Consider the following 12,097-nt stretch of genomic DNA (forward strand, 5'->3'; position numbering starts at 1 on the left):
ACAACTCTTCCAACACCAACATTATTGTTTTTGCACTTTTTGGCTTCTTATGAAATAATTTTTTAAAATAGATTCAATCTTGCACGTGGAAAGTTTAAGTGTGGGCTTTAGTTGATTTAAAATTCTACGGCGGGGGTGCAGGAGGCGAGCCTCAGCCAGTGCGTCTTTTGCAGCCGTTTTATGATCGCTCAGCACAAGAAATACTTTACACACATACAGTTGTTGACAAAATACACTGTACATTATATACCTCAGCTAACTAAACTATGGAAATGTATAATATAGTTCATATAGCAATACAGTCTCACTGCACAGCAGACCAGCAGTTAGCCGAGTCATTGCGCAATCCATGTTGCGGCACTGAGTGACGTGCCTCAACTGGCTGCTGTTCACCGCACCGTCTCTTCTCAGTATTTGAACGGCAAATGTGAAAATTCAGCGATTTTGAATAAAAATAATCTAAAACTGGTGAAGTTAAATGGAAAATAACTTTATAGTATAATCACTGGTTTACATATAACAATTTAATTTTTTTTTTTCTTTTAAAATTTTTTTTCTTTCTTGCCTCACCTGCCTCTATTGACTGCACGTCACTGGTGCATACACACGCTACATAACTATGGCTTCACACGTTCGCATGACAAGCACTGCCTGGATGAAAATGGCCTTTTCAATTTTAAAGTGTTATCTTTTTCATGGATTTCTGTGACGTTCATAAGTGTTAGTAAAACTCCATGCTCCACTATTTTTACACAGTTCGCCTCATTTGGAAGGAGCACGCCTTAAAATGACGATTTCAGCAGGGTGGGCGGGTCCACAGGCTAGACGCGAGAATACGTGCGTAGCTACAAGTGTGTAATTAAACACTGAAGCGCAAATGTTGATTGATTGATTGATTGACACTTTTATTAGTAGATTGCACAGTACAGTACATATTCCGTACAATTGACCACTAAATGGTAACACCCGAATAAGTTTTTTGTCATTGTTGGTGGTGTATTTGAGGAAAGGGAACCCAAAAGCAAGTGCAGCAGCAACTTGTAGCAGCTGGAGAAATACAAATTAATGTACTTCATCTAAAAAAAAGTAAGTGGAACCAAGCAGACAGGAACATACTTTCTAATAAGTTGCTACCTTGGAGAATTTGTATGTGTAAGGAACATACAACTATAATTATTTGATACTTGTTTATATTGACAAATGTTATGTTTTAGACAATATTGAGAGAGATAAGCGGTAGAAAATGGATGGATGGATGTTCAATTAAGGAAACTTATTTCGAATGTCTAGCTTGTCGGCTATTGTGTGCTTAGCTGTTGTGTAGTTGCTAGCTCTTAGTAGCCTATAGCCTAGCATGTTTACCTTTTGTAAATGACTGCACTAAAATACTTTTCCAGCTTTGCGCAAGTAAATGCCCTGCAGGACTGCTTGTATCAGAGCTTATTTCGTAAGATTTTAGATGCAAGCCAATATTATCCAATACCTGTTTTTTTTACAGATATCGGACAAATATCAGATATCAATATAAGATATTGATATTGACAGACAGGAACATAAGTTATAACAACATAAAAACATTGTAGGAAAAAAACTGGGAGAATTAAAATTAAATTAGGGAGCTAATTAAAAGCCAGTTTGAGTGGGTCCAGAAGAAACAGCATTAACCGATAAACGTACTCAAAAGTACCATGAATTGAATCCAAAACTGGACAGAAACGAGCACAGGGACATTACATACTATTGTGTGTAATGAGTAAAATTTCAGACCATATGATAAATTACACATGTAAGAATGAAAAAGAGCATTTTGGTGCCATACTTTTCGGAGCTGTCTGCAGTGTCAATGCATCATGTGTGCATGTCCCGTACATTTCCCCAGGGAGATGATTAGCCATACACAAGAGTGAGAGGCAAACACGAAGAATGATTGACTGGCGGTGGGAGACCCACAAAAAGGCGAGAGGAAATGCAAATGGGAGCACAAGCAGAGCGAGAGAAAGCACGAACAGAAGCGCTGCCATCCAAATGGATAACACAACAAGCAACAACCACACTGACAGCAACACCTTCCAGCTGCTGCCTTTCATATGTTAATGTTGGTGTGACTGCCTGCCAGGGCCGAGCTAAGATGTGTTTACTGTATAAGAGTGGTTGTGTGTGTATATTACTAATGCGGCGACTGGCCGTGTGTGTAGAAACAGCCGTGATTGAAAAACATTGAGGGGCCATTTACAAGGAACTGCCGTTTTCTTTACAACAGAACAACGCTTTTTCCCAAACTATTGACAACATGTGGACAATTCTAATCGGGTGATTATTTCCTGCAAAGGGCAGATTAAATATATACACATCTATAGCGCCGGAAATATATGTTTTTTTTATTATTTTTTTCATAAAAAAATACAATCATGTGTGCTTACGGACTGTATTGATCTATATTGATATATAATGTAGGAACCAGAAATATGAATAACAGAAAGAAACAACCCTTTTGTGCAAATGAGTGTGAATGAGTGTAAATGTGGGAGGGAGGTTTTTTGGGCTAATTGTAAGTGTATTTTGTGTTTTTTATGTTGATTTAATAAATTTAAAAAATTAAAAAATATTTTTTTAATTTCTTGTGTGGCCCGGTACCAATTGATCCACGGCCCGGTGGTTGGGGACCACTGTTGTACAGGACAGGTAGCTACATTCTGGCCCGGGATAGCAGGTTGTGCAGGCTTTTGAAGGCAGGTCCCCTGATCAGCCACAGGTGCGCTGATTGCTGGCGATTGATTGCAGCTGCTTGTGCCGCCGGACTGACACGCGTCTGGCGCGCTCCTGGAAGTGCGCTCATTACAGCGCACACATGAATGCGCACTGACGTGCGCCCGGGCCGTGACACATACACTCTTTTAATCCAAAATAGTAAGGCTGCCACATACTGCGCCAATCAGTCGCCACGATATTGAACACTGCGTTCTGATTGATTTGGTCTCCTCAAGTGGCCAATACTACTGCAGTATCAATACTTTTTAGTTTATTCTTAAAAATGCCTAATTTAGGACCAAAAAAGTGTACAATACTCTTAAAAAAAAAAAATATTATCCAGAAAAAAATCTGCAATCTGGTGAAGCCACAGTATTTTAAGCGTGATGTGGCAATTTATTATTTAGTAGTGTGGAATGTTTGAAAACGTTTTATCAAGTGAAATTACTCAGACAATAATGATAGGTATGCAAAACACTAACCTAATGACCGATTCGTGCTTTTGAAGTGGCGTGGTATTTTTTTGTGTTTTGGTCAAGAACCTGGTGGTCAAAATAATATATTAGGTTATGCTCATGATGCAGTAAATAGAATGATGCGGACACGTTTGTTACCGGATACTTTCTAATAAGCTTCTACCTTGAAGAATTTGTATGTGTAAGTAACATGCAACTATAATTATTTGACACTTGTTTATATTGACAAATGTTATGTTTTAGACAATTTCGAGAGGGCTAAGCGGTAGAAAATGGATGGATTGATGGGATGTTCAATTAAGGACACTTATTTCAAAATCTGGGCAGCACGGTGTACCAGGGGTTAGTGCGTCTGCCTCACAATACGAAGGTCCTGGGTTCGATCCTGCGCTTGGGATCTTTCTGTGTGGAGTTTGCATGTCTTCCCCGTGACTGCGTGGGTTTCCTCCGGGTACTCCGGCTTCCTCCCACTTCCAAAGACATGCACCTGGGGATAGGTTGATAGGCAACACTAAATTGGCCCTAGTGTGTGAATGTGAGTGTGAATGTAAATGTTGTCTGTCTATCTGTGTTGGCCCTGCGATGAGGTGGCGACTTGTCCAGGGTGTACACCGCCTTCTGCCCGATTGTAGCTGAGATAGGCTCCAGCGCCCCCCGCGACCCCAAAGGGAATAAGCGGTAGAAAATGGATGGATGGATGGATTTCAAAATCTTATCGATGGGAAAATGCATTTTTAGACAATATGATTTGCCTGAGCGGCTAGGAGACACCGAGAGTAACAAGCGGTAGGAAATGGATTAGAAAGGACAGATTTAAAAAAATGATAATTAAAAAAAAAGAAAAGAAAAAAAATAATATATATATATATATATATACAGATATATATCTATATATATAATATATATATAGTCAAGGTTTCTGTGGTTTATCCATTATACAGGGAAACATGCGAAACAGGCTTGTAGGGATGATATAGCCTCTGTATTTTTCCTGACCTAACGTATATATATATATATATATATATATATATATATATATATATATATATATATATATATATATATATATATATATATATATATATATATATATAAATATATATATATATATATATATCAGTGACGTGCGGTGAGGTTCATGGCTGGTTAGGCACTGACTTCATCACAGTCAGATTTACAAACATGTGAACCCTAAAGAATATCTTATTCACCATTTGATTGGCAGCAGTTAACGGGTTATGTTTAAAAGCTCATACCAGCATTCTTCCCTGCTTGGTACTCAGCATCAAGGGTTGGAATTGGAGGTTAAATCACCAAAAATGATTCCCGGGCGCGGTGCCGCTGCTGCCCACTGCTCCCCTCACCTCCCAGGGTGCTCAAGGGGATGGGTCAAATGCAGAGGACAAATTTCACCACACCTAGTGTGTGTGAAAATCATTGGTACTTTAACTTAACTTTAACTTTACACATACAAACTGTAGCACACAAAAAAGTACATTTAATAAAAAAAAACGTTATTATGGTCTTACCTTTACTTATAAATGAAGTCCATGCGCCGCTCCTTCTGAACGAAAGCATCGATAACGTGTTTATAGAAGTATTCCTTATCTTTCTTCAGTTTTAAAAGTCTCTCTGTCTCGATGGAGATCTTCCTTTAATTATTACCTCTTGCTTCGATTGAAAGTCCAGTTTAGAAAACTGTTTTATTTTAGATATGTAATTCTCCATGTTAAAAGTCCAAGCGAGAGGAAAAAATAAACGATCGCTAACTGTTGCTGCTTGTTGTCACTTATGCTGCAGCCGAGTAGTCGCAAAAATGATTACTGGGCTCACTAGCGCCCTCTACCACCATGAGGCGGGATTACAGCGAGCCTCAGCCAGTGCGTCTTTGCAGCCGTTTTATGATTGCTCAGCACAATAAATACGTTACACACATACAGTTGTTGACAAAATACACTGTACATTATATACCTCAGCTAACTGCTAACTAAACTATGGAAATGTATAATATAATTCATATAGCAATACGGTTTCACTGCACAGCAGGCCAGCAGTTAGCCGAGTCATTGCGCAATCCATGGTGAGGCTCAACTGGCTGCGGATAACCGCAAGTCTCTTCTCAGTATTTGAACGGAAAATGTGAAAATTCAGCGATTTTGAGTAAAAATAATCTAAAACTGGTGAAGTTAAATGGAAAATAACTTTATTGTATAATCACTGGATACATACAACAATTTAATTATTTTTTTTTCTTTTTACATTTTTTTTCTTTCCATAATGACACGTGAGGCCCTGCCTCACCTGCGTCCCCTGACTGCACGTCACTGATATATATATATATATATATATATATATATATATATATATATATATATATATATATATATATATATATATATTTATTTTTTAACTTGGGACTCCCCGCAGGCTGGATTTTGGACGCTTGTGGGCCGTATCCGTAGTTTGCGCACCTCTGGCTTAGCTGTTGTGTAGTTGCTAGCTCTTAGTAGCCTATAGCCTAGCATGTTTACCTTTTGTAAATGACTGCACTAAAATACTTGTAGAAGAAAAGACCAACCTTGTGTGCTTATTGGAGGACATTTAAATGTTAATTGGGTTTCCAGCTTTGTGCAAGTAAATGTCCTGCAGGACTGCTTGTATCAGAGCCTTTATCGTAAGATTTTAGATGCACAACGATATTATCCAATTCCTGTTTTTTTTGTTGATACCGGACGAATATCCGATATCAATATAAGATATGATAGGATAGGACAGTTGATGAAACGTGACTTCAAAAGCTGGCAAATCTTTTTAATAACTACAGTAACTCTGTCTGATGTTATATGCTTTTTATTTCCTTCCCTAACCCTTCTTTTTGTTGTTTTGATTTGTAAAAGCAAATAAAAAAAGCTACAAATATTTCCCTTAAGCAAGTTGCAATAAAACACAGGCTGTCTTGTCCATGACACTTGACGACTTTAATGACGAAAACAACAACTAAAGACCTCTTTGCTATGAGATTTGCAACAACAGTCACGATGTGATACATTAACAGCTCTGATTATTATGAGTGTGTGTGTGCCATGTGGCAAATGCATCATGTTAGGAGGGATTATCTCAGGGTCCAACAGGATTTTGCTGCATTTAGTCCACAACTTTGAGCTTTTTGGCAGATCACTTCCGTGACTGAAAGAAATGTTTGACAAATAAAAGTGACCGGACGACTGTGAGCTGCTCTAATAATATAATGTTTGCATGTGTGTGCTCCACTAACGCGGTCATATGCTTTGCAAAGCCCCTCTCTGAGGGAATAGTCTATCTTTTCTGCACCAGAAATGCACCAAGGTCTGCGATTGGCATGTTTAATTCCCTCTGCATGTGACTGGGTGGCCACCAACTGGAGTGTGTTCACAAATAGGTGCTGGTGTGTGTGTGCAAATGCCATTGATCCCAAAGGATGATTTTTGAGGGCTTCCAAGTAGCACCGGCCTCTTACAAACGTGTGTGTTATCTTCTGGTCCACATGCCGAGTTCAAGTGTTCTGCCAATGAACAGAGAAGAAAAATCCCGTGGGTGGGTTATCCACAAGTGCTACTTGAAGGGGAGAGAGTCAGAGAAAGCCTTGGCGTTGTGAAGAAGATAACACAAAGGGATCAGAGATGGACAAGTGAAATGACAGCGAGGTGAGAAGACTGTTGCTTGGAGGAGGACAGTACAGAGAGATCAGTAATCCGAACTCTGGCAGACTAACCGTTTAGTTCACTGGGTGCAACGATGCACGAATGGCATCACACATTTGCATGCATGCAAAATCACACCTCCATAGGGATCCATTACTCCATCATACATGTGTGCAATCATTCGTATGTCATTCAAAATAATCCATCTTTTTGAGAAGATTCATCCGTAATATGAACCAATTATGTATCTTTTGGCTCCATACCTGCTGTTTTGGGTTGGACTTTCTTGGTGGCTGGGTATGTACTATGGCTCCCACACATACTGGGAGACAAATATATTGTACATACAGTCGCGATCAAAAGTTTACATACACTTGTAAAGAACATAATGTCATGGCTGTCTTGAGTTTCCAATAATTTCTATAACTCTTATTTTTTTGTGATAGAGTGATTGGAGCACATACTTGTTGGTCACAAAACACATTCATGAAGTTTGGTTCTTTTATGAATTTATTATGAGTCTACTGAAAATGTGACCAAATCTGCTAGGTTAAAGGTATACATACAGCAATGCTAATATTTGGTTACATGTCCCTTGGCAAGTTTCACTGCAGTAAGGCGCTTTTGGTAGACATACACAAGCTTCTGGTAAGCTTCTGGTTGAATTTTTGACCACTCTTCTTGACAAAATTGGTGCAGTTCAGTTAAATTTGTTGGTTTTCTGACATGGACTTGTTTCTTCAGCATTGTCCACATGTTTAAGTCAGGACTTTGGGAAGGCCATTCTAAAACCTTAATTCTAGCCTGATTTAGTCATTCCTTTACCACTTTTAACGTGTGTTTGGGGTCATGGTCCTGTTGGAACACCCAACTGCGCCCAAGACTCAACTTCCGGGCTGATGATTTTAGGTTGTCCTGAAGAATTTGGAGGTATACTGTACATATACATTCACATATGCATACATACAGTCATGCATATAATCACATTTCATCAAACATGTATTAACGTTGTTCCCCTAGGGCAGGGGTGTCAAACTCAAATACAGAGTGGGCCAAAATTTAAAACTGAACAAAGCCGCGGGCCAAGGCTGAACAAATTAACCTTTAACGTCCTCTACGAGCTATCGTCATGTCCGCTTTTCATCCATTCTAACATCGTTCAGGCTCAGTCACAAGATATGTGCGGCTTCTGTACGCACAAACGAGCGAATGCAACGCATACTTGATCAACAGCGATACAGGTTACACTGAGGGTGCCAATATAAATAACGTTAACACTGTTAGAAATATACGCCACACTGTGAATCCACACCAAACAAGAATGACAAACACATTTCGGGAGAACATCCGCACATTAACACTATATAAACACAACAGAACAAATACCCAGAATCCTTTGCAGCACTAACTCTTCCGGGACGCTACAAAATACACCCCCGCTACCACCAAACCTCCCACCCCACACACACACACACCTTGTAGCGTCCCGGAAGAGTTAGTGCTGCAACGGGTTCTGGTTTGGTGTGGATTCACAGTGTGGCGTAAATTTCTAACAGTGTTAAAGTTTTTTATTCGGCTACCCTCAGTGTAACCTGTATCGCTGTTGATGATGTATGCAATGCATTCTAATGTGTGTGCGTGCAGAAGCCGCACATGTTATGTGACTGGGCCAGCACTCGTTGGGCTGGCTGGCTGGCTGGAAGACTCCCGGGAGGATCGGCGGGCCAGCTTTAGTGTTAATTTGATATCGCTTCAAGGGCCAAGTGAAATTACACGGCGGGCCAAATCTGGCCCACGGGCCAGAGTTTGACACCCATGCCCTAGGGGAAACTGGGTAACACATGGCACACTGACAAACCTTAATCTATTGTAACTATAACAATCTACAAGGTTAATACAGTCGCTTCTCTTTCTTCCCCTCCATTTATCTGCTTTCTTTTGTATTTCTATTTATCATTACATATATGTATTGTTGTGTTTGAAACAATTGTATTGTTGATAATAGAGGTAATTATTGTTATTATTCATTATCAATAGTGCTATTGCTATTGGTATTTGTATTGCTCCATTTGTAGTGTAATAATGTTCAGAAATTACAATGAACATTGTTATTGTCATTTCTGTGTTAATATTTACTTCATTAACTGCTTCTCTGCTTTCACTTTTATTATCATATTTGTACATATCGTATTTGATGATGCTGTTCTGTTGTTGTTGTTATTGTTATTGTTGTGTTTTTTGTTGTTATTGTTGTGTTGGTTGTTGTTGTCTCTCTGTCTTATCCCTTTCTTGTCCCCACGATTTCCCCCTCTGTCTTCCTTTTTTCCTCTTTATACCCCCTCCTGCTCCGGCCCAGCTGAGCCAAATAATAATATAAATGTATTTAATAAAGTCAAATACAAATAAGGCAACAAGAGAAGTATCCTACACTTGTCTTTTGTAAAGTACATTTGTTCAGCCGATATGGGCATCTACATCAACTATATAATGTGCCTGAGTAGCTGGACAGGACCAAAAAAAACATAAATGATGTACCTTTTAAAACCGCATTTGACAAAGCTACTTAGCACCTATTTTTCAACAACTTATAATTATAATTATAATTAGAACTTGAATCACTTTTTAATAAGATAGCAACAGTAGAATAAATGGATAAAATATGTGGATATGATGAGACACTGATTATATTGTGAAATACTGATTATAATGTGAAACACAGTCGCCCCTCACCACATCGCGCTACAAATACAATGCATATTAAAAAAACAAAAAACATTTCAGCATTATATACAACATTGTTGCCCTAAACTAAGCATTTTCAAGCATAAATAAGCTAAATTAAGTAAATAAATCAATATCACAGTAGTACTGGCCACTAGATGAGACCAAACCATTTAGAGCTGTTCAGTATCATGGCCGCTGATTGATTGGCTCAGCCTCAGTCAGTTACTATAATGAAAAAAGTGACTAAAGGGTGTTATTTCATTTAGAGGGCTCTCATAATGTTTGAAATTGTATTTAGAAGGTAGTAAGTAAACTGTTTTTCTATGCTCTGGCTATGACAATTTAAAATGTATAATAAATGATGGCTACTTCGCGGAAATTCCTTTATCGGTGTCATGTCCAGAACAAAGTGACAGCTAGAAAATAAGGGCTTAGTGTATATTCTCAGCGTATTTATTACCCACGCAAAATATTATATCCATAAATACAAATGGTGAAAGAAACACGTTGAATAAAATAATTAGTTACAGAAATGGACATACATTTTAATTTCCTTAGCAAACTTAACACTTCAGAAATTATAATTAAAGTTGAAATGTTTTTCTTTCAATGAGTGATGAGGTGGCAACTTGTCCAGGGTGTACCCCGCTTTCCGCCCGAATGCAGCTGAGATAGGCTCCAGAACCCCCCGCGACTCCGAAAGGGACAAGCGGTAGGTAGAAAATGGATGGATGGATGGAGTTACATATTGTAACCCTTTTAATCATTGTTTATCATTGCGCTCTATGTTCATATATGATGTTTATTGTTTTCATGATCTCTCATAACAATTTGTATTAGTTTCTTGTCATTTGTTTTGTTTTCTGTCCAGCGCACTAACTTGTTTCCATTTTCTGTTTGCCTCCCTTTTGCCACTACTTCACCTGTCTGAGCGATGGCTTCCTCACCTGTACCTGATTGGCGGTCAGGACACACCTGGTATATATCACTAATAGTTGGTTGATATTTAGGTCACAGGATGTAAATGAAGGATTGTTGGCACTTTTTAAATGGTTATTTAGAGGGAAAAGAGGACCTTCCATTGACTTCATTGTAAGCAGACTTGTATTTATGTTCATTTACAAGTGATAACGCATAAAAAAATTACATCCATCTTCTTGTCCCTCAAAATTATTGTGAACGATTGGCAAAATAAAAAATAAAAAAATAAAATAAAAATAAAATAAATATATATATATATATATATATATATATATATATATATATATATATATATATATATATATATATATATATATATATATAAATATATATATATATATATATATATATATATATATATAAATATATATATATATATATATATATATATATATATATATATATATATAAATAAATATATATATATATATATATATATATATATATATATATATAAATATATATATATATATATATATATATATATATATATATATATATATATATATATATATATATAAATATATATATATATATATATATATATATATATATATATATATATATATATATATATATATGTATATACAAACCCCGTTTCCATATAAGTTGGGAAATTGTGTTAGATGTAAATATAAACGGAATACAATGATTTGCAAATCATTTTCAACCCATATTCAGTTGAATATGCTCCAAAGACAACGTATTTGATGTTCAAACTGATAAACATTTTTTTTTTGCAAATAATCATTAACTTTAGAAATTGATGCCAGCAACACGTGACAAAGAAGTTGGGAAAGGTGGCAATAAATACTGATAAAGTTGAGGAATGCTCATCAAACACTTATTTGGAACATCCCACAGGTGTGCAGGCTAATTGGGAACAGGTGGGTGCCATGATTGGGTATGAAAACAGCTTCCAAAAAAAATGCTCAGTCTTTCACAAGAAAGGATGGGGCGAGGTACACCCCTTTGTCCACAACTGCGTGAGCAAATAGTCAAACAGTTTAAGAAAAACGTTTCTCAAAGTGCAATTGCAAGAAATTTAGGGATTTCAACATCTACGGTCCATAATATCATCAAAAGGTTCAGAGAATCTGGAGAAATCACTCCACGTAAGCGGTATGGCCGGAAACCAACATTGAATGACCGTGACCTTCGATGCCTCAGACAGCACTGTATCAAAAACCGACATCAATCTCTAAAGGATATCACCACATGGGCTCAGGAACACTTCAGAAAACCACTGTCACTAAATATAGTTCGTGGCTACATCTGTAAGTGCAAGTTAAAGCTCTACTATCCAAAGCGAAAGCCATTTATCAACAACATCCAGAAACGTCGCCGGCTTCTCTGGGCCCGAGATCATCTAAGATGGACTGATGCAAAGTGGAAAAGTGTTCTGTGGTCTGACGAGTCCACATTTCAAATTGTTTTTGGAAATATTCGACATCGTGTCATCCGGACCAAAGGGGAAGCGAACCGTCC

The sequence above is a fragment of the Nerophis lumbriciformis genome, linkage group LG01, assembly GCF_033978685.3.
Source record: "Nerophis lumbriciformis linkage group LG01, RoL_Nlum_v2.1, whole genome shotgun sequence".
Classification (NCBI taxonomy): Eukaryota; Metazoa; Chordata; class Actinopteri; order Syngnathiformes; family Syngnathidae; genus Nerophis; species Nerophis lumbriciformis.